The sequence below is a fragment of the Balaenoptera musculus genome, chromosome 10 (assembly GCF_009873245.2).
Source record: "Balaenoptera musculus isolate JJ_BM4_2016_0621 chromosome 10, mBalMus1.pri.v3, whole genome shotgun sequence".
NCBI classification, from domain to species: Eukaryota; Metazoa; Chordata; class Mammalia; order Artiodactyla; family Balaenopteridae; genus Balaenoptera; species Balaenoptera musculus.
The window spans coordinates 55,952,690-55,977,314 of NC_045794.1; the positions used below are offsets into that span (position 1 = coordinate 55,952,690).

Below are 24,625 nucleotides of genomic sequence, written 5' to 3' on the forward strand. Positions count from 1 at the left end.
CTTTCCACTAATCAAATTATACGCTTGCTCAGATTTAAAACACAAACTTATTAAAAGAGGGCCCCAATTATATCTCCCTTTCACAATGCAGGTAGCTCTTTAGTCACAATTATCTGTTGTTACAAAATTGCCCACACAAATAATTGCGCTCACAGTTGTCTAATTGTAGGCTGAAAATGCAGGGCAAGCAGTTAATTATTTCTCAGATGTCTGATGCTGCTTTTCACTAGCTGGTTGTGGCACAAGTAATTGCATAGGTTGCTCTTTGCCTAAGTGACACCGTCCACTGGGCGTGAACTTCAAGAGCAAAACCCTCATCTTACCTCTGCCAGAGAACGCTTTTCTCTGAAGAGACCTTTTATTTTCCCTATCGACCTTTCACGTGGCACTAGCTTACTGACTTTCTGTGCCTTGCTTCTTCATCTGTTCTGATTTCTTCAAGAATCATCTTGTCAACTTTTAGGATGTGTGTGTGCTTTTTACTTTAATTCCATTTTAAATTACTTTCTTCATTTCGCTCTCTCAACTTTTCTCATGTGGAGTAGGACTGGAAAATTTTCCTTTTTATGGGAGAGGTGAACATGGAGAGAAGTATTACTGTCTCAATAGGACCAGTGTGTTCAAATTAGGGAGAAAAAGTGGAAATCTCTAATAATAGAGAGACATATCCTGTAGGAAAAAAAGCAGGGGTCTGAAAATCATGCATATTCCTGAAGCAGAGTCTGAGTAAGGAGTTCTGTTTCTGTGGTGATGTCACTATTACTCACCCACATGACTGTGTGGGAAAATGGAGAGCGGGCATAAATAACAATAAAACCAGCATCCTAATTTGAGCACTTTGTTTTTTCAAGAGTGTAATCATCAACGGGAAGAAAAGGCAGCAGCTCTGAATGAGGTGATGTACTCAGCATCTACGTGGAAAAACTGAGATTAAAATTCTGAATTATTACCTCTAGGTCTAGAGCATTCCCTCTTTCCCTATATGCTCACCTCCATCACCTCCAAGATGTAATTTCCATGATAAACAATCACTTCCATGATAAACAATCTTATTCTTCTGAGTTACTCTCAGGATTTCTGCTCTACAAAGTTACAGTCCTGAAACTTAATTTTCTTTCTTCTCAGAAACATCTCTTTTTCTTTCAGTTGCAATGAAATCAAAGTGTCTGGGAGTGAAGTTCCTACAATTAAATGTGCTATTGTAATTATGGTTTCTCACTCAGAGTCTTTATTTTTTGCATCTAAATTTTGCATCTACTCCTTTGATAATCTCTATTCTATCCCCTTATGATTTATAAATTCCATTAAATCAGTTTTAGAGATATTGGAAGGTTATGGGCAATAACAGCTGGTAGAAAAGACATGATTAGAATTAAGATTTTCTCAGAAAACACTACTCTACCTTTTGAGGAAATATTACTGAGTATAATATAATTGTCTTTACTGAATATATCAGTCAGAGTTCTAGGTTGCAGACAACAGACGTTACTCTAACTGTTGAAGTAGGAAGAGATTTATTAAAGGAACATCAGGCAACTCACAGATCCTCCAAAGTGAACAGAGAACTAGGATTTGATGCTACACAGTCAGCAACAAAGAGGCCAGAAAAAGCACAGTTGGAAAAATGCCTCGACATACCACAGAACCTTTCCAGTGGGACAGCACTTGCAGCCACCTTCAGCCATTCAGCACTGATGATATAAACAATCAGATACCAGAACCCTCCAACAACCTGAGTGGAAGAACGGGATGCCCCACTACTTTACTTACCAGAGAATTTGATCTCCCCACATGTGGCTGCCTCTTGTGAGTCATTTCCACATGCAAATCTGTGTGCATAAATCTGATTTGTGGAAACTGGGTCACTTGCCTACCACCTAGCTGTGAGAGAGTCTGAGAAATACATCTTACAGCTCTTTATCCTCTATCTATAGCAGATGTTGGCAAACATTTTCTTTAAAAGACCAGATAGTAAATATTTGCAGGATTTGCAGGAATATGGACTCTGTCACAACTATTCAGCGTTGCTGCTATAATGCAAAAGCAGCCATAGACAATACAGAAACAAATGAGCCAGGATATATTGCAATAAAACATTCTTTATGGACACTGAAATTTGAATCTCATAAAATCTTCACATGTCACAAAATGTTATTTTTCTTTTGATTTTTTTCCAGACATTTAAAAATATGAATCACCCAGAAAGGAACACTTACATATATGATCGACTTTTTCAATAAGGGTACCAAGACCATTTGATGGGGAAAGGATAGTCTTTTCAACAAATTGTGCTGGAAGAAAGATATCCATATGCAAAGGAATGAAGCTGGACCCTTAACTTACATCACATACAAAAATTAACTCAAAATGGATAAAAACTTTAAACATAAGAACTAAAACTATAAAGCTCTTAGAAGAAAACATAAGGGAAAGTCTTCAAGCATTGGGTTTGGCAATGATTTTCTTGGCTATGACACCAAAAGCACAAGCAACAAAAGTAAAAATAGATGAATTGAACTTCATCAAAATTAAGAATTTTTGTGCAAAAGGACATTGTGAATAGAGTAAAAGGGCAACCCACAGAATAGTAGAAAACTTCACAAGTCACATATCTCATAAGAGATTAATATCCAGAATATATAAAGAATTCCTAAAACTCAAGAACAAACAACCCAATTCAAAAATGGACAAAGGTTGTGAAAAGACATTTCTCCAAAGAAAATATATAAATAGCCAATAAGTACATCACTAGCCATTGGGGAAATGCAAATCAAAACCACAATGAACAATCACCTCATACCTATTAGGATGGCTAGTATAAAAAACAAAAACAAAAAACAGAAAATAATAAGTGTTGGTGAGAATGTAGAGAGGTTAGAACACTTGTGCATTGCTGAGAAAGGAAAACAGTACAGCTGCTATGGAAAATGGTATGGCAGTTCCTCAAAAAGTTAAAAATAGAACTAATTTATGACCCAGCAATCCTACTTTTGGGTATATACTCAAAAGAATTAAAAGCAGGGACTAGAACAGATATTTGTACATCCATATCTACAGCAGTATTATTCACAACAGCCAAAAGGTGGAAGCAACCCAAGTGCCCATTGACAGATGAATGGATAAGCAAAATGTGGTATACACAGACAATGAAATATTATTCAACCTTAAAAAGGAAGGAAATTCTGAGAAATGCAACAACATGGATGAACCTCAAGGACTTTATGCTAAGTCAGTCACAAAGAATAAAAACTGTATAATTCCACTTATATGAGATATTGTACTATTGTGATTTATAATAAAAATATATATATATTTGGCCTTCATCTTCATTTCTGGCACAGAGCTCCTAAAACCCTTGGAATTTCCTAAGTGATGAGAATTATCAAGGTATTTTTTGTTATGTTAATGAGGTTACTTTTGGAACACACCTAAGGAGGGGGTAATTGTTGCCAGGAGAACCTATCGTGTAATTAGAGGGTTGGAACTTTCAGTCCTAACTCCCGACCTCTGGGAAAGGGAGAAGGGCTGGAGGTTGAATCAATTACCAGTGGCCAATGATTTAATCAATTGTGTCTATGCAGTGAAGCCTCCATAAAAACCCAAAAGAACTGGATTCAGAGAGCTTCCAGGTTGGTGAACACATGGAGATTCAGGCAGACTGGTGCACTTGGAGAGGGCGTAGAAACTCCTGCCCTTTCCCCAGATCTTGCCCTATGCACCTCTTCCATCAGGCTGTTCCTGAGTTATATATTCTTTTATAATAAACCAGTAATCTACTAAGTCAAGTGTTTCTCTGAGTTCTGAGCCACTCTAGCAAATTAATCGAAACCAAAGAGGAGTCTTTGGAACTTCCCATCTATAGCTGGTCGGTCAGAAGCACAACAGATGATGGCCTGAGCTTGCAATTGGTGTCTGAAGGAGGTTGTCAGACTTGTAGAACTGAACACTTACCCTGTGGGATCTGACGCTATCTCCATGCAGATGGTGTCAGAATTGCGTTGAACTGTAGGACACCCAACTGATGTCTGAGAATTGCTTGGATGTGTGTGGAACAACCACACACACAGTGGAATTGGGGATCAGACCACTTTAGGAACATAGAGTAGTCAAATTCAAAGAGACGGAACATAGAGTGGTGGTTGCCAGGTGTTGGGGGAAGATGAGAATGGGGAGTTATTGTTGAATAGGTACAGCGTTTCCATTTTTTAAGATGAAAAGAGCCCTGAAGATGAAGGACGGTGATGGTTGCACAACATGTGAATGTACTTAATGTCACTGAAATGTATACTTAAAAATGGTTAAAATGGTAAATTTTATGTTATGTAGATTTTACCACAATTTATAAATGTGAAAACCATTCCTAGCTCACAGGCTATAGAAAAACAGGCAGAAGTGAAACTGAGCAGAACCCTACAGGGCCCTCTTGTGTACAAGCCCCTTCATGTCCCCTGCTTCTTGTTTGTAGAAAAAGCTTTAGTGTCCTAGGCCTTCCCTGAGTTCCAAAGAGCAGCACTTGATTAGAGTAGAGAGATAATGCAGAAACAAAGGAAAGCAGCCAAGCAAGAAAAGTAACAGTAGGTTGAACAATAGTTCAGCAATAAAATAGAGTCACAGGACTCCTAGTTCCTCCTCAAGAGCTATAGATAACAATCTGACAAGCATCCTTGAGTCATTTTTCAGAAACCAGGACCCCCACTGAATGGAAACTGCTGACCACTAGCACGCAGACCCCAGACTGGTTGGAACCAGAAGACTGTTGATTTGAGATTCCCCAAACATCACCCTGTGACCTCACCACCAACCAATCAGAACCACAAGCTGAGATGCACCCTGCAACCCTCACCCCTAATGTTGCCTTTAAAAACCCTTGCCCAAAAGCCATCAGGGAGCTTGAGTCTTTTGAGCATGCACTGCCAGTTCTCCTTACTTGGTGCCTAGGAAATAAACGCTGTACTTTCTTTCACCACAATCCAATGTCAGTAGATTGGCTTTGCTGTGCGATGGGTGAATGAATCCGAGTTCAGTTTGGGGACAGTAAGCTAAATTTGACCTGTAGACTGTATGTGGCTTGCCAACTACTCTTCTGTAGTATAGGAAGATCAGCTAGCCAAGCACTCAAATGAGTGTGCAGACTCATCGTATCTACCGCAATGGGTAAAGGAATATGCTTCCTACTAGTCTGTTATATTTATTTGCTCTTCTGGAAATTAAAGTTTCCCTGCACTTTAAACTTTAAGAACTTCAACTTCCCAGCCCTCAACTTTTCTCTATATTCTTATCTATGATCCTGTTTCCTTTCACCCCAGGCAGAATATCCTTTTGTAAGACTCACCCTAGGTCTTTTTCTCTTGATTCCATCTCCTCGCATCCTTCTCTTAGATTCTTGCTTCATTAATCATCTCTTCCTCTCCAATGCCTTCTTTCTCTTAGCAACAAATCTGCCCTACTTCCTTGAACAGAAAAGAACTTTCATTCAACCTTGCACGCCCCTCAAGCTACTATTTATCGCTTTCATTCTCTAACACTAATTTCTAAAAGCATAGCTTCCACTAGAGTTACTAAGCTAAACTAAAAAGAGAAATACCTTCCCTTCATTCTTTAATTTACTGCGGTCTGATTTCCTGTGAACTGAAACATCTTTCTAAGGTATTTCCTGACTATGAATCCAACAGGCTCTCCTTAGTACTCCCCCATTCGACTTTTCTGCTGCATCCAGTGTGTTACATGCTCCTTCTCAGATCCCTTTCAAATCCATCCACATTTACTGGGCACGTACCACCTGTCAGGCTTGGTAGTGGGTGCTGGGACACACTCTCCACCCTCTCTGTATCTCCGTATTTCCAAGGTTCCCCTGAGGCCCGTCTGTTCTTGCTCTCTATTCCTTCCCCAGGTAATTTATGACTCCCTTGGTGTTGAGAGCTTACTCTACACCAAGCCTAGTTCTAAGTGTTTTACATAGATGAGCTCATTTGATCCTCAAAACCATCCCATGAAATAGGGGCTATTAACACCCCCATTTTACAGATGAGAAAATCGAGGTACAGAAAGATAGTGCACAGTTCTACAGCTAGAAGTTTGCTGATAAGGGATTCAAATCAGGAAGTCTGAATGTAGGACTTGCCCTCTTTACCCTTGACTGCCTCTCCCTCAGCTTCAAATATCCCCTCCATGCTGACTGCCAAACCCATAGTTCCAGCTTTGACATGTCTCCTGGCTAGGTCATCCCCTAACATTGGTGGGGCCCTGACAAAAGAACAAAATTGAGGCCCACGTTCCAAACGCCTGAAACTTTTAAAGTTATAAACGAAGCTATCGACTGTTGAATAAATGCATTCTATCAACCTGCTTTGACAAATACACCTTCTTCACAATCTGTCAAATTTTGAATTCTTGGGATCTATGGAGTTCAGGCTAGAACATGGTGGCACTGAGTGAGCTGGCTCTTAACCCCTGGCCTACCCACTTCGTTTCCTTATCATACGGTGCACACACAGCCTACACATGCTAGTTCTGCCCATAACCCCCCAAACACTCAGGGTCTAGGGCTTCACTCACTGGTAGCACCGTTCACCCTCAGCTGTGTTCCCAGGGAAGAAGCTTGTTTGGTTCCTGGACACAGGCTCAGGGCCTGTGGGGCTGGGATTCTTTGGGTCCTAGGACTGTGCGGTCTGGGTAAGCAGGTTCCCTCTGAGCCATGGATCCCTTATGCCAGACTGTCTCTCTAAAGCAGCCTTCCTCAATCTGTTGAGAAGGATCTAACCCCCTTTTTTCCACTTCCAATCTGTTACAGATCAATACTTCTTTTAGTACAATAAAAATAAGTTACTAGAGAATAAAACAAAAAGGAAGCAGACTCACAGATACAGAGAACAAGTTAGTTACCAGTGGGAAAAGGGAAGGGGGAGGAGCAATACCGGGGTAGGAGGAGAAAAAGGGTTATTATGGAATTACATGAAATCATGTGTGTGAAACTGCTGAAAATTGTAAAGCACTAGAATTTAAAGAATCTTTCATTCAATTAAAAAAATGAATTACTAGAAAAGTGAGATTAAAAATACACACTATATTCGAGTGTACATTTTTTGTTAGATTCATTTATTTATAGATTCTTAGACATAAAATTATATTTCAATAAATATAATCAGAACAAATGTAGAAGATGGGAAAAATTACAAAAATTGAGCATATTGTTCTTGAAAGTGTGTGTATAAATGATTGACCTAGGCAATCACTACTACCTTTATAACTCTTGGTTATTCCATGGTCATAAACAAAAATTTATGAATGAAATAAGATTCCCCCTGTTAGATGCTATATGCCCACTTTAAATAGCACCACTAATATAAACAGTTAAGGGTTTTAATAAAACAAGTGAGCTTGCTTACTAACTCTTCAGTCTTTTTGGGTTGATGATCACACACCACTTGTAGGGAACAAGGTACATCTAAAGGGTTTCCATGCTTTGTTTTAATAGTACTCAGAGTAGGGAAACTAGTCTCACAAGGTTATTTTGACAAAACAGAAGAAGATATTCCAGAGTAATTTGAGCAAACTTAGGTTTCTCATTTAAAGTTTTTATACAAAATAGAGCAAAATTCATCCTTAGTCCTCCATCAATAGCCAGTTCTAATGACTTATCCTCTGAAATCATAATGAAATTTAAATTATCTTCCTATGAAAGAGTTTAGATCCACAAATTTTCTACTTAGTTCAGCTGACTTTTGTAGTGAAACTTTTGAAGGAAGCAGTATGTTGATTTACATTCTGGCACCAGTTCCTTTAATTGGGTAAATAACTCAGAATGCTTTCCAGTCATTGCAGCTGTGCCATCAGAATATAATCCTACACAAAAGCCTAACCCAGACACATTTATGGACAATGTAATCCTTTATAGTTTTATATAGTTCACAGTTATGTTTATTAGTCATGAAGTGAGAAAATAGAAGGACTATTTCTTCCTATCATGGTCATGTTTAAATCATACTTACACTAAAGGATGGCCATTTTAATAGTACTTGTGCATTCATCTAGCTTCAATGAAAGATACTTCACTAGTTTCACTTTTTTTTTTTCTGTGAATTAGCCGTCCATATCATTAATCAGTTCCCAAATATGTTGAACTATAGTTTCACTGGAAGATGGCATTTGAGCTGCCTCCTTTGCCCCCATATCACCCAACATTTCTAAGGCAACATCTTTGTTAGACTTGCATTCATGTCTTGGCAGCTGTATGTATGCCTGGTCTTAGCAACCCCAAACACTGCTTTATAAGAAGACTGCAAAGCTGCTTATATGTGAAATAGTTAACATCTTCCTCTATTTTTTAATTTAATACTCTTTCTTTCAAATAATTCTCTTTTCACTTATTGCTTACATTTGATATGCAAAAGCCACTTACGTTTTGATGGTTTCATTGCTTCATTAGTCAGTACATTTCTACAGATAATATACAGTAGTTTTAGCACTTCATCATCAATTATGGCTACAAACTGAACTCAGTAACAAGAGCTCATACTTCTGAATAAAACTGGTATGAATTCTTTTGGTATTCGTTCTTTCAGAATCACTTCTATTGTTATCATTCGGTTTACTACTACTAACATTTTGAAATGTGTCTTTTCTTGAAAAAGAAGTCTGTAAAACTTGTTTCTTACTGACTTCCTTGGTGGTCCAGTGGTTAAGAATCTGCCTTCCAATGCAGGGGATGCAGGTTCAATCCCTGGTTGGGGAACTAAGATCCCACATGTTGCGGGGCAACTGAGCCCTTGTGCCACAACTAGAGAGAAGCCTGCATGGGATGTAGAGCCCACGCACCACAACAAAGACCTGACGCAGCCAAAAATAAATGAATGTAAAAAAAAAAAACCAAAAAAACTTGTTCCCTAATCAGTAAATTAGGGTTAAAAAATAAATGATATAAAGTTTACTTCCTTAGAATTAATATGTTAAAATGGCCATACTACCCCAAGCAATCTACAGATTTAATGTGATTCTTATCAAGTTACCCATGACATTTTCCCCAGAATTAGAACAAATAATCCTAAAATTTATATGGAACATAAAAGACCCAGAAGTGTCAAAGCTATTCTGAAGAAAAACAACAAAGCAGGAGTCATAACCCTCCCAAACTTCAGACAATACTACAAAGCTACAGTAATCAAAACAGCATGGTACTGGCACAAAAACAGACATATGGATCAATGAAGCAGAATAGAGAACCCAGAAATAAACCCACACACCTATGGTCAATTAATCTTTAACAAGGGAGGCAAGAATATACAATGGGAGAAAGACAGTCTCTTCAGCAAGTGGTGTTGGGAAAGTTGGACAGCTGCATGTAAATCAATGAAGTTAGAACATACTCTCTAACCATAAACAAAAATAAACTCAAAATGGCTTAAAGGCTTAAACATAAGACATGACACCATAAAATTCCTAGAAGAGATAATAGTCAAAACATTCTCTAACATAAATCATAGCAATGTTTTCTTAGGTCAGTTTCCAAAGGCAATAGAAATAAAAGCAAAAATAAACAAGTGGGACCTAATCAAACTTACAAGCTTTTGCACAGCAAAGGAAACCAAAACAAACAAACAAACAAACAAACCCAAAATGAAAAGACAACTTACAGATTAGAAGAAAATATTTGCAAACAATGTGACCTACAGGGCTTAATTTCCAAAATATACAAACAGCTCACACAACTCAACAACAAAAAAACAAACAACCCAATCAAAAAATGAGCAGAAGACCTAAATAGACATTTCTCCAAAGAAGACATACAGATGGCCAATAGGCACATGAAAAGATGCTCAGCATTGCTAATTATTAGAGAAATGCAAATCAAAACTGCAGTGAAGTACCACCTCACACCAGTCAGAATGGCCACATTAAAAACTCTACAGATAACAAATGCTGGAGAGGATGTGGAGAAAAGGGAACCGTACTACCCTGTTGGTGGGAATGTAAGTTGGTACAGCCACTGTGGAAAACAGTATGCAGGCTCCTCAGAAAACTAAAAGTAGAATTACCATATGATCCAGCAATCCCATTCGTGGGCATACATCCAAACAAAACTCTAATCCAAAAAGATATATGCACCCCAATGTTCATAGCAGCACTACTTACAATAGCCAAGACATGGAAACAAACTAAATGTCCATCAACAGATGAATGGATAAAGAAGATGTGGTACATATATACAATGGAATACTACTCAGCCATAAAAAGAACAAAATAATGCCAATTGTAGCAACATGGATGCAACTAGAGATTATCATACTAAGTGAAGTAAGTCAGAAAGAGAAAGACAAATACCATATGATATCACTTATATGTGGAATCTAAAATATGACACAAATGAACCTATCTATGAAACAGAAACAGACTCACAGACATAGAGAACAGGCTTGTGGTTGCCAAGGGGCAGGGGGTTAGGAAAGGGATGGAGTGGGAGGTTGGGGTCAGCAGATGTAAGCTATCATATATGGAATGGATAAACAACAAGGTCCTACTCTATAGCACAGAGAACTATTCAGTATCCTATGATAAATCATAATGGAAAAGAATATTAAGAAAAGAATGTATATATATGTATAACTGAATCACTATGCTGTACAGCAGAAATTAACACAACATTGTAAATCAACTATAATTAAATTTAAAAACAGTTCATATCCTTACTTTAGCTATTGGGTTAAAAATATACTTTTTAATTTTAAAATATTTAAATATATTATATGCATATTTATTATATATTATGTATTTATATAGATAAAACTGATTTGATTAAAATGAAAATGATAATAAAAATAACATAAAAATAAAGAAATGCTTTCATTTACTTATATTTTACTCACTTTTGGGTTATAGGTGACTAATCTTAAAATATCATATGTTGAAACTAGTGAATATAACAAAAAAGAAGTAGACTCAACTGATATAGAGAGCAAACTAGTGGTTACCAGTGGGGAGAGGGAAGAGGGGAGGGGCAATAAAGGGGTAGGGAAGTAAGAGGAACAAAGTATTAGGTATAGAAGTGAGAGAGTGGCATGGACATATATACACTACCAAATGTAAAATAGATAGCTAGTGGGAAGAAGCTGCATAGAACAGGGAGATCAGCTCGGTGCTTTGTGACCACCTAGAGGGGTGGGATAGGGAGGGTGGGAGGGAGATGCAAGAGGGAGGGGTTATGGGGATATGTGTATACGTATAGCTGATTCACTTTGTTATACAGCAGAAACTAACACAACATTGTAAAGCAATTATACTCCAATAAAGACGTTAAAAAAATGTATTAGGTATAAAATAAGCTACAAGGATATACTGTACAACATGGGGAATATAGCTAATATTTTATAATGACTATAAATGGAGTATAACCCTTAAAAATTGTAAATCACTATATTGTACACCTGTAACTTATACAAAATTTTACAACTATACTTCAATAAAAAATTTTTTTAAATATATGTTGAAAAGTGGTCCTGCTGTCCTTGATGTCTGCAGTCTACACCACATGTGACTCACCACTCAATTTCAAACTGGTCTCTACCCTGTTTAATGATATGATGTACCAATATCAAATTGGTTCAGAAGTTTCTAAATGCTTCCTCTCAATTTCTGTACTTATCCCATGTGGCCCAGTAGCAGTTTGTGGACTGACTAGTCCCCGGACCACCTCATGAAGAGCCCTGCTCTGAAACCCAGGCCCAGGACACGCCCCCTCTTGCCTGGGTCTCAGGGGTGCACTACTCCTGAATTAAAAGCTTGAATTTTTAGCTGTCTCCTGAATATATTTGTATGGGTAATGATAATAGTAAAGTATTATTAAGCTATCATTAAAACTACGTAGTACTGAAAACTTAGCATGTGCCAGGAATATGATAGTAAGGAAGAGGTTTCTAGCTTCACTGACTTTAAATTCTAGTGAGAGAAATGGATATTTAATTCTCACATCTCTTTGAAAGGTTGTCTTATCCTCATTTTACAGATAAGGAAATTGAAGCTTATAGAGGTTAGTTAATATATCCAAGGTCTCAGAGCTAGTGAGAGGTGCATCAGGGACTCAGAACCAGGTCTTACTGGCCATGGGTTTGACCTGCAGTGTCGCTGGCAGTAGCCTCTATGTCTTTAGTCTCTTACTTCCCGAGGCTTCACCCAGCTAAGAGTTTATTCCTAAAACATGAGTCATGGTAAATTATCTCCCTTCTTAGTAAACTTGTACTTCATAAAGTGGATCATAATATACAGACGAGCTCTCACCAAGTAGTCACTGTGATCTGGTAGCATTTTCTATTTGGAAAGTTGACCATAAATGTCTCCTTTAGAAAAAAAAAACAAAAAAACAAACAAACAAAAAACCCAAGCACTTATTTGACAAGCATCTATCTCAGAGCTGTAGATAGTTTCTACTTGTAGAAAGTTGTGCAAATGTGGTGCATAAGAAATTAAGTTATACAAGAGTATGACCAGCAGTACTTTTCCTGCTGTGGTGTGAGCATGCATGATAAAATTATACCAGTTTTGTTTCATCTTCATCAATTTGTATTCTGATTATAATTTCATCTGATTGATTTAATTACTACTGAATGCAACATTAAACATTAAGCTAGAGCGATGACGTAATGTAGCAGAGACTGGCTAGTTGTTCTCCATGCTCCTTCTGTTTTCCTCCTGGGTCCAGCAGATGCTCTTTCAGGGAGGTGAGGCCGTGCGGCTAAGTTCTAGCCAATAGGAAGCAGGCAGAAATCAGGAAGCCCGCTTCTAGGTGTAGCCCATAATACCTTTCCCAGAATTCTCCACGCTCTCTTCCTGCCCCCTTCTGCTGGCCAGAACACAGAGGATTCAACCGAGGACTCCGGATGTAAGAAACTCGGGTCCTCGAGTGACAGTGAGGAGGAGAAACCCAACCCCTCCCCAGCCTACACTGGACCATGCTGTGACATGATTGCAAATTAAACTTATACTGTATTAAGCTACTGATTGTTCTGGGTAAAAGTAGTAACGAACCTGCATAAAAAAGTAGATGAATAAAATGAATAGGTACATTAAATACATAAAATGTGCACTTTCTAATGAAACCAGTCTGTGGCGAAAAAACAGAACGTTCTGTACTCTAAATAGTGACCTGGATTTTCTAATAACAGCCTAGAGGACTTTCCTGTTTAGATTTAGCCAGGCTCAGGTAACAGGGTTATAAATTTATGTGGCTAAATATTTAGCAGTGTTGACAAAAATGTGTTTCTGGTAATAGATGGTGCATTAGAATTAAACATTGTTTCTTCCTTACTCTTTAGTTCCATGTTTACAGTTCTGCTAGATGATACACCCTGGTTAAGTGGTCTTAATTAGTGACCATTTAACTAGCGTTTCAGTCATTTCCTTTATCTGTAATTGCGTTATGTACCCAAAACTATTTGGGCTTAGACCTTCTCCATAAAATTGTATTTAATTCCACAGTTTCACTGATATGGCTTTTTGTTTCACTATTTTCAGTCCTCTAAAAGTTTTCTTTTTGTCTTTGCTTTTTGTTATTAGCACGATTTTATTTGTGACCAAAAGAACGACCCTCAAGACGAGCCGAATTAAATTAAATGACTTTTATATCTTAGGAGAACCAAAGAAATGCATAGTTAAAATTTTAGTGGAGTTACAGACTTCTGATCATTGAGGGAAGAATTAGGTTAAGATATGATTTAAACTCAGGAACAGGCTCTAACACCTGCTCTTTTTGAAAGTTATGGAACCATGTTACGACCACTATTAGGGTTCAGGCTCCATGTGACCCACAGGTTTAAGAAAAAGAATAAGTCCTGTGACCTGGAAAGAAGTTTTCTTGGTGCAATAGGAAACGTCAGTGCACTAGGACAAAACACCACTGGGGTTTGAGCTGATATAATTATTTCCTCATTGGAAATGATGAAGTAAATAAAACCCAAATTATTTATACTCTAATGTTTAGAATAATCTGTATATATTTGGTATTTTAAGTATTACTTGGAGACTTTAAGAATTTGGTATATTAAGGTATCTGGCAAGTTGTGATTCCAATTTAGAAAAAGTTAATTGACTTAATTGATTTAGACCTCAGAGCGATAAGATAAATTTTCTTGGATTATAAGCAATAATTGGATAATTAAAAGAACTTAATTTTAACCATTTTTGTAAATTTAATTTAGTAGACATATGAGAATTGTATAAGATAGGATAATGTTTGTTTGATAACCAGTTAAAGCACAAAAATTAAATATATTTAAATTATAGATACAATTTTAAATGCTTAAAATGTTATTTAATTAAGTTGTATAAACTCTATTAAAAGTGATTATTGACCTCTTCTGGATTTGTAAATGCAATAATAAGATTTATAAGTTGAAATCTTAAGAAAGAACAAATCTTTTTAGATTGTAATTCAAAATTTAAAGGAAAACAGAAAGGGTCTTGAACAATCTTTTCAGGGCATGAAAGTCACCTCTAAGAATACTGTAAAACTCCCATGATCATTTTTCTTTTTTTCTATTGTCCTGCAGCTGCCCTTGGCACCAATATCTTCTTTTTCTTCTCCTAGTGTGAAAATACTATGCCTTTTAAAATTAAATGCAAAGGTGATACTAAGTAATAATTTGTAAAATGTTTTGTAAATTGAAAATGAAATTTTGCTTTTTTCTAAAAACTCTTGCGTGGTCATTTACTGGTCTTATGGACATTTGCCTGTACACATGCAGAAGCCGCCTTCTCATGCCATAAAGGTAACAGCAGTAACAATGACCCACGAAAATAGCACTAAAACTGTATAGCATTCACTCTTCTGCATGAGAGGGGCAGAAGAACAATAAACATGTGGAAGAATGATTCTTTTTAATCCTTGGATCCTTGAGGTTGTTTTGTCCTTGAGATAATGGTGTTCAATCTCTTTTATAAACTTTGCAAGTGACAGAAGATGATCTTTCCTAATCCAAGCGTCCTTGACATTGAAATGTCTAATGTGAGGTTTCTGAGTCCATCTGGGGAAGTGAGTCTCTAACAGGTCTCTGCAAGCCCTCAAGCTTCTGCAGACCCTCCGAGGGGATAGCCTGGGGCTCCCTTCTTCAGCCGGAGCGGCTTCACTTCTATTTCTTTTATATACTGGGAGTCTGGTCAGACTTCATTTGGAGAGTGACTTCCACAGCTTTGCTGGTTTTGAAAATCGCTGGGCCACAATGTGCTTTTTTCCATAAGCAGTGGCAGCACTGTGTAAGTGAGCACACATTATCCTAAAGATGGCAAGGCCCAGCAGGAAAAATATAAGTTGCCCAAGGAGATGGTTGTGGGACCGTCGATCTGTTTTTCTAAAAAGTGGAGAACTTCACAAACACTGACTTGGGGAGGTTACTGGACCTTTAGCCAAACTGTGGGGCAACCACCTTACCTTTAACTTATTTCATTTGGAAATGGGATAGTTTTTGTTTGCTTGTTTAATTTAAGACTCTCCCATGCTTCTAATTCAGAAATCTCTCATTTTATTTGGCACTGAGGATGCGCTCTATGACCGTGAACCTGTGGGTTAGTAAAGGTTACTAACGTGACAGAACAAGTCTTTTTATGCCTTCTGTTCTAGGACTCAGCTACTACTGAGGCTAAAAGCTTTTAAAAATTTAACTCAAGACTGGGAAGGAGACAGAAACTCAGAATAAGACACTGGCAAACTCCTAGCAGGAGGTTTTTGTTTTGCTTGTGTTTTCTTACAGTGCAAAAGTTCTGATTGCTTTTTAGATACCTTATTCTGTGGCCCTGCAGTCAGATGACTATGGGGGTCTCTGATACTATCCTGCTCTACCCTCAAAGGTATGAAGGACCTCCCGCCCCCCATACCCCGCACTGCACCTTACCCATAGGTGGAGCCTGTAATGGCTGAGAATGACCTGCAGCTCAAGCCAGAGGTTGGGTATAAAAGGAGGCAAGGCAGGGAGTGAAATAGAAAAGGTTAAAGATGACTAAGGGCAGGTGTTTGGTGGGGAAGAAGACATGATGGAGAGGGTCGTGGGGTACTATGTGGTGATCTGAGTCATGGGACGTACCTAGACCTCTAGGACCATGACCCTGTCCTTGTGGCTAAGAATTTCCAGAACCTCCACCTCCTTAACTGGAACAAGGTTGGACCCTTCAGCAAGGAACTGAGTGAACATTCTTCAGGATTCCAAGTGTGTGCCTGACTTACTGCTTAACAGTCAAATGGTATTTTGGGGGAAATTTGAACCATTATCTTAAGATCTGGCAGAAATAAAGGCATGATTCCGCTCTCTGGGCTCTTATTTCATTTTTTTTTTTTAAATCACAGCAGCATGGAAGTTTAGGGACACTAAGAGTCCAGCTGAAAGGATTTTGTGGTCTCTTATTTTCCTTTTGAAATTCGAGGCTTAGAAATATTCAAATCTTACCCCCACTGCTTGCAGCCCTGGCCTGAAAATGGGACTTTTCACTTGACTGAATCCATCTGGGCTTTAAGCTGACACTACCCTCTAGAGCAGCATGCTCCAAGAGAACTTTCTGTAATGATTGCATATTTAGTGGAAATATTGCATATTTGCACTATCCAATATGGTAGCCACTAGACACATATGGTTATTGAACACTAGAAATGTGGCTAGTGCAACTAAGGAACTGAATTTTTAATTTTGTTCAACCAACTTAAATGTAAATGCCTTGTGTTCTAGTAGTCAATGTCTAGATTCCTAGCAGACAAGACAGGGAGGACTCATGCGTTACAGGTGAGCCCAGTGGGCCTGGTGGGCTACAGTTCCTAAGGGGGAGGTATTCTGAACATTTTAATACTTTCTTTAAGAGAATAAATTACAAGCCCTTGGCGACAGTCACACATAATTTTCCTATCTCATTTGGGACACTGAAGGGCAAGTTTCAACACAGCTCTAATAGAAATGTAAAACAGCAAGCAGGCATTATCTCTAACTAAGAAGACTTTGAACAATATGGAGCCTGTCCCTGGGAAGAGGCACCCAGAGAACTTAATGCTTTGCTTAAGAACCGCAACTAATAGTCCAGTCTCTTAATTCTACCTGCTTCCTATGAGAAGGAAACATTGTCACCTGGTGATATCCTATGTCTCAGAACCTGTAGGGGAGAATTTCCTGAGGTCCTCTATCAAAACTGCCTCTCGCTGTAATGTTGAGAACTGGTGCTGGAGAAAATGATAACCTTCTCTGGCTAGGAGAGCACTCCATTAGAATCCAGTTATTGGACGGTATAACTGTGATTTTTGAGCACAAAATTTATCGGGCATCTCTTATGTGTCAAGTACAAGAATTATCTCCTATAATCTTTACAACAACGAGATAAATACCATTATCCTCCAACTATAACTGAGGAAACTGAGGTTTAGAAAGGTTGATTAACTTGCCCAAGGTTAAAGTGAGTGGTACAGCAGGCAGGTAAAGCCATGTACGTCTGAGGTCACTGCCCATGCTCAAATTGCCTGCTAATAATCATCTTCCTGGTATATATATAGTTGGAAAACATGGGCTTTCTGCTGCACTTTTTTCTTTTTTTTTTCTTTTTTTTACATCTTTGAGTATAATTGCTTTACAATGTTATGCTAGTTTCTGCTGTATAACAAAGTGAATCAGCTATATGTATACATATATCCCCATATCCCCTCCCTCTTGCGTCTCCCTCCCACCCTCCCTATCCCACCCCTCTAGGTGGTCACAAAGCACCGAGCTGATCTCCCTGTGCTATGCAGCTGCTTCCCACTAGCTATCTATTTTACATTTGGTAGTGTATATATGTCAATGAGGCACTTATTTCTTACTTTGTTCATGGACTCTTATTTCCTTCCCCTTTTCCTAAGTAAGTGTCATGGGAAATGAAGCATAAAGCGTCTGAACAGCCAGGAAAAGGCAGTATTCAGGGTTCAATTCCAGAATGTCTGCCCCTTCCAGACCCACACACCCTCAAGTCGGCCGTGCTTGCTCGGCTTATGGGCCTCCCCCATCCAGCTTCCCGGACCCTGAAGAAAGCCTCCACTCACTCACTGAGCACCTGTACGGAGCCGACAGTGGGTGGCTGCTGTCAGCACCCATACCCATTGCTTGGTATTCATTCCAAATGGCACCTCACTTCTGGCAAAACCCATACCGCCTGCCCACATGTCTGGGTGTCTTGATGGTAAACATATTTTTTTAAACAAAGACGTGAGCATCGTTTTGTTTTCTTTCATTTGCTGTCTTATGTTGCAGTCATAGCAGGTGGCATAATGGTGGCACCTAGTTCAAAAATAATGCTGTTGTCTTTTTTTCTCTTTGAGGCTGTTATGTATTTACCTTGAAGGTGACTTGCTAAGGAGGGTATTGTTGAAAAACAAAGACTTTCAAGTCAGGCAGACATGGCTCTGAATTCCAGCTTTATCATTCACTCATTCGAAAATACTCATGAAGGCTCCATTATGTGCCAGGAACTGTTTTAAGTGCTGGGATAAAGCAGTGAATAAAACAAGGATCCCTGCCCTCACGGAGCTTATGTTCAAGGGGAATGAGATAGACGTTAAAGAAGATAAATGAGAAAAAAACACAGTGTGTTAGTTGCTAAAAAGTGCTAAGGAGACAAAGCAGGGGAGGGGGTAGAAAATGTTAAAACTAACTAGTGGTTGGGGGGGGAGGGATGGATTGGGAGTTTGGAATTAGCAAATGCAATCTATTATATATATGTATAACTGAATCACTTTGTTGTACACCAGAAACAAACAGTGTAAATCAACTATACGTCAATAAAATAAATTTTTAAAAAGCTGGCTAGTCAGGAAAGGTCTATCTGAGAAAATGTCATTTGAGACGAGATTTGAAGGAGGTGAAGCATTGGACGTGCATGCGTTAGTTTGTGTGATATTAGGTAAAAGTTACCTAAATTTCTAGATACTTGATTTCCTCAACTCTGAAATGGGAACAAAAGCCACCTTGCTGATTTGTTCTGAGGATCTGTCCCAGGCATTAAATAGGAGCATGACAACGGCTATTATTACTGTATTCATCATCACCATCCCCAGTAACAGCAGCACGGCCATTATAAATAGCCGCTTGCTGGAACTGGAGATAGGTTATTTATACATTTATTACCCCCAAATGACCCTGTTAAGGAAACTCAGGTAATAGCTTAATTCTGAAGACTGAATGAAGTACTCTAGCCTTGGAAGAAGGTCATGTGGGTTAAATATTTCTATCAATAGAGGCTTGGCAGGAAACAAAAGCCCCCTTAAAGTGGGTAGAGGGCAAGAGAGCCCGGGAAGCAGTGCATTGGGCCAGCCTCCCAGGGAACACAGCAGGTGGAGAAGGGTGAGGGGGGAGCGGGAGGGGCCTCAGAAGATCCCCAGGATAAGACTGAAGGGAAAGTTAATCCTAATTCCCAGGTTCCACTGGGGGCCGCGTACTCACTCACCTCCTTTGTATTGAGAGAGAGCAACCTGAGTTCTTTCCTTCTTCAGATGTCCCTTTAGTCACATTTGTTGTTCTCCTCCTACTTCTTGTAAAGTCCAAGATTTGGTTGGGGATTTTGAAAGAAAACCAGATTAAATTGAAAATAAAACCCAGTTGTGTGTAAAGCCGGAGACCATAAGGCAACCCAGCCAATCTCTACCCAGGGCGGGGCGCTGCTGACAAGGATGAAACACTCAGCTTGTCACTCACCAACATGAAAAAGGCCAGACCAGAGGGCTACTGACCAAGAGCACAGCAGTGTCACCATTTTATCTTTTAAATGAAGTTTAAGCTATGACATTAAGTAGGAAAGTCAGATATGAAACCATATGCATAATACAATGTCAGCCACGTAAAAAATATGCATATGCATTGAAACAAGACTAAGAAGAAACAAACTATTTCCACTATCTTTGAACTATAGATTATGGTGATTTTTTTCCTTAACCTTTTCCATATTTTTCTAAGTTTCATTAATGAACATGTATTCCTTTTAAAATAAAAAGAAATCAATGAATTACTTTTTTAAATAAAGGAAAAATTGGTTCCTGTGATTCACATCTCTGTTTAAAACTACAGTAATAGTTATAACTTTCATTTTTGGAAAACTTTAATCTGGGACCATTTAAAAAAGACTCACTAGACCGATTATTTTCCATTTTTAAGAAAATTATTTTACAGATAAGTTTTAGAAAGAGAATGCTAGACAATTTAAAGGATATTGGCTTACTTTTGATTCGTGCTTAAATCTAACATTAAAGGTATGCTTTGAGAGCTTCCGTCCATGGGTGTCAAATTCATTCTCATCAACTACGAAAATTCTTAGACTGGAAGTAGATAATTATAAAACATTAAATATAATTTAATTTAATTAATAATCATTTTCTTATATTGCATTAACCACAAAGTGGATCCAGAGAGATCACTGGTTCAATTTTTTTTCTTCATTTCACACTAAGACTAATTCTGTTCAGGTCAACAAACTGTTTCTAAGCACACAGCAATGTACCTGGCACCAGGTTAGGTGCTGGGGATACAGAGAAGAATGAGACAAGCCGCCTGCCCTTAAAGAGACGTAGCAGCAGAGACAGACATGCAAGGAGATGATTTCAATCCAGCATGGTAAGTGCAAATAAAGCTAACTGTAGGGGAATGGGAAAGCCCAAACAAGGGGCTTAAAGGAAGAGCTACTCAATTTGAAACCCCAAAAATGAAAAACCTACCTGCTACTGAGCTGGCTGACTCTTTTCGTAACAGGAACTCTTTGTTTTTGATTTTTTACTGGGCTGATCAGGATGGAGACCACTGCAACCGGGCTTGTGGTGATGAGTGACATCTCAGCAGGCTTGATTCTGCTCAGCTGTCCCCACCTGCCATTACTCTCTGATAAGTGGGGACAGCCACATACCTCAAAAAATGAAAGCAATGACTCACTGAGGCCAGATGTTGTTCAAGACAACATCTGTTATGTGGAGCTGTGCTCTGCCTGCTAAGGGGATCACGTTCTTGTGAGTTGCCAAGAAGTTGCAAGTTGCCTTTGGTAGTGGAATGGAGAAGGTAGACAGCAAACAATAAGACTATCCTAAAGAATTTGGGTTACATTTTGGAAAACGTGGAATACTCTGGATGGTGGACTGTTTTGGTGTGGGCTGAGGAACAACTGCAGGTGATGAGTGAGAGCGGGTGCATGGGATGCAGATGGAGCTGGTACTCAGGCGGGACGTACTGGTTCAGTCACAAGGCAGATCATAGTGGGATGTGCTCTACTTGGTGGGAGCCTGTGCTGCACCAGTTATTAAGTATTTTTACTATCATCCCTTCAGGGAAGATTTATGTACCCTGAATGTGAGGGGACAGATACCTATTTCAGTTTTCTCTTAAAACTGTTTATGTTTAGGCAGTGAGGCATAAATTCTTATCATAATGGAATAATGTCATAATTTTTAGTCCAGATATGACTTACTTTGGGGGCTTAATATGACTCAGTTTAGATTTGGGATATATGATTGTACTAGAATAGTTCAACAAGTAGACCATCTTCTTTCAAATAGTCTTCTGGAAAATTTTGGTAAATTTTACCTGGATTGTATAACTTGATTTTAATGTTTCTGACACAATTAAATCATTCTCCCTAAACCTGTATATTCTTTTAAAAACTTTAATCTTTTATAATTATATGAAGCTTGGCTTAAGAGGCCTTATATCATTGCTTGTAATTAGAGCCCCTAAATATTTTAAAAGCTTCCTTGTCAGGTAAAATGGAAAGTCAGGATTCCAAGCCTATGAAAACTCTGCCACGCTGTCCAGCTGTCCCGGCCACTCTTTTAGCTAAAATCCTAAAAGCTGTCCGCGATCTGGAGGAGATCTAGAACAACGGGGGGCGCAAGTGCCGTGGAAATCACAGATTGGCCACACTTGACTCTGGTTTCATCCTGTCACAATTACTCTAAACCATCTATTTCAGCCCAAGGCTAAAGTCTCAGCTGACTTACCACAGACGCAAACCGTAGTAATGACTTTTTCTGCCAATTCTCCATCCCAAACTAATAAGTGAGAAATTTTCGGGCTCCTGCGGTAGTATTTTCTACTTAGGAGTGAAAACGCCTTTTTATATGTCACCTCTGCCTTGTCTTTCCCCACCCCACCCCCATTCCTCTCTCCCTGGAACAAAGATTTAGACCACCAGGATTGCAATACTAGTTAAACTATCAATACTGATAAGAAATTTAATTAGCAGAAGGAAAAATGTAGTAGCAAAGATGAAAGGAAAGAACTCCAAGCTTTGGAAATGTTTAGGTAATAGCTAATATTTGTAAAATCATCTACAGTTCACTCAGCTGTTTGACATACATAACCACCTTATTTAATCCTTGCACCAGACCTGACAGGTAGTTGCTTGTCTCATCTTTACAGGTGGGGTGAAATGAGCAGTTAAATCCAGCCAATGGCAGCCGTTGTCCTCTCAGACCCAGCTCCCTTGATCATGACACACTTTATGTGGAACCACAACTGCCTCTTGGACCATGGGCACCATGACGAAGCTGACCCAGCTTCAGCCGAAGGAGGAAAGTCTGACCAGACAGGTAGAGCATGGAATGTGCTGTGAAGAGGTGGGAGAGCGTGTGGGCTGATGGGGTCTGGAAATGCTCACCATCACTGAAGTCTGTGTCCTGGCAGCTGACACACAGCACACTCGTTAGCCAGTACCCCTACTAGGGTTAAGCATGGTGATGCATTCTGTGACTAGTATTAGTGGGAAGTCACTGATACTATGGGCCCTGAAGGGACAAGAGAAGGAGCAGTTATCAGACCCTAGTGAGAGCTGTGGCTGGCGGATTGGGGCCACCTAACAGGTCCTCTGATTTGGGTACTGGCATTCATGAAACCATACCCTGTACTTTACACACTCAAGGCCTATAAGGTAGAAACAAAACAGAAACAAAATGATACTTCAAGAACACCAAGCTTGTTTTGCAGAGTTCCATGGAAACCACAGACATGGAAACAACTTGCTGGCAGCCCGACAGTCGCAGGCACATTGAGGGACTAGGAAAACTGATAGTTAACCTTAGACACCACAGGTCGAATATCCAGCCCACGTTACATACGGACCCTCTTCAGATTTGCACATGCCACCCATGAAGAGGCATGAAGAACAATCACACCTCTGCAGAGAACTCTTGAAACTTACAAATTACTTTCCACCAATCACTTTCCAGCCTACCTCTCTCTTCCAACATAAAAATCCCACTCAAGAGCTGATGGGGAGACAAATCTGAGTATTGCCTCCTGTCTCCTTGCTTGGCTACCCTGCAATAAAGCCTTTTTCTCTCTGCAAAACACCTTTGCCTTGGCACTTGGTCTTTCTGTTGTGCAGCAGGCAACGAGCCCACTTGCCCACTTACATTAGATAGAGAAAGTAGTAGCTATAGCTGAACCACAGAAGAAACCTGGGGGACAAATAATCTGACACTCTCTCCTTGCCAAAGCCTAACCAGAAGTCAGAGGGCACAAGAACTCAGGTGGAGCCATCTCTAGAGGTCAGCTTCTCATGGCACAAAGCAGGGTGGCATGAGTGGAAAGTGGACCTGAGGGCAGACAGGAGAAATGGAGAATATCTAAGACAGAGGCAGTTTTAAGACTCACGTCATATCCTGCCCTTGGAGACTCCATTTCCTGGTGGGGACTTGAAAGAGGTGTGTGGGACTTCACGATTCTTCTCTCTTCTTTTCCTCACTAAACCCCCTTCCTTATCTCAAACAATTGACTCCCTGGAAATTGCTAGATGCTTTGGGAGATGGGACAGAAAAGTAGATGCAAATTGCTTGTAGTCTAGTAGAAGAAATACACATTATGATGATATTGTAGACTGGCATTGAAATCCATCCCACTTATTTTCAAGTGTGCCTTTTTATACTACAAAACCTGGAAAGTTAAACAAATAAAAGCAAAAGCAAAAACTGCATTTCCCAGATTCTATTGCCGCTACACTCTGGATGTGAACCTAACATATGTTCTTAGGTTCAACCATGCATATGCACTTGAGGGAAATTAAGAAAACACAAGCAAACTAGAAGCCATAACATCTTCTCCTTATACTCTTTCTGCCCGTGACCAGGGTCACTGAGTTTTTGGTTGTGGTTGTTCAGAGATGGAGTTCATGGCATCTATTCTGCTGGTGCAGATTGCAGCCGAAATGGTGTGGTTCTGGGGTTGGGATAGCCACCAGATTTTGGTGACTTCCTGATCATGGTGGCTTTCCGATCATGGCAGTGGTGATATAATTGAAGAGTCAGTGGTTTTTTGATCACAGAGGGGGCAGCAGCAAACTTAGTGGCTTGGCTCTGCTGTGTGGTTCAGTCTAAATTCTTTTTCTTTCATCCTCCCAACAATTTGGCAAGTCACTTAATATCCTACAAAAGGTTTCTTCCTGCTTAAACTACATTCTGTCTTTGCAATTAACTTTGATTGCTACAGAAATAAACTAAAATGCAAAGTAGAAGGGGGTAAGCACTGCTAGAGATACAGATTAGGTACTATGCAAATCTTGAAAGAACTAGATATTAGGCTTATGTTATAGGAGATATAGAGAAAAATTCCCCTTCATGGAATCTGAGACCTCTTGACAGTCTCATGTAATGAGTTTTCCTTTTCCAGGG

The 24,625-nt window shown here is 39.2% G+C and overlaps 1 pseudogene; it reads right to left on the reverse strand.

Annotated features, from left to right (window-relative positions):
• LOC118902789 overlaps window positions 1-24,625 on the reverse strand; it is a 126,691-nt pseudogene that overhangs the window by 21,088 nt on the left and 80,978 nt on the right.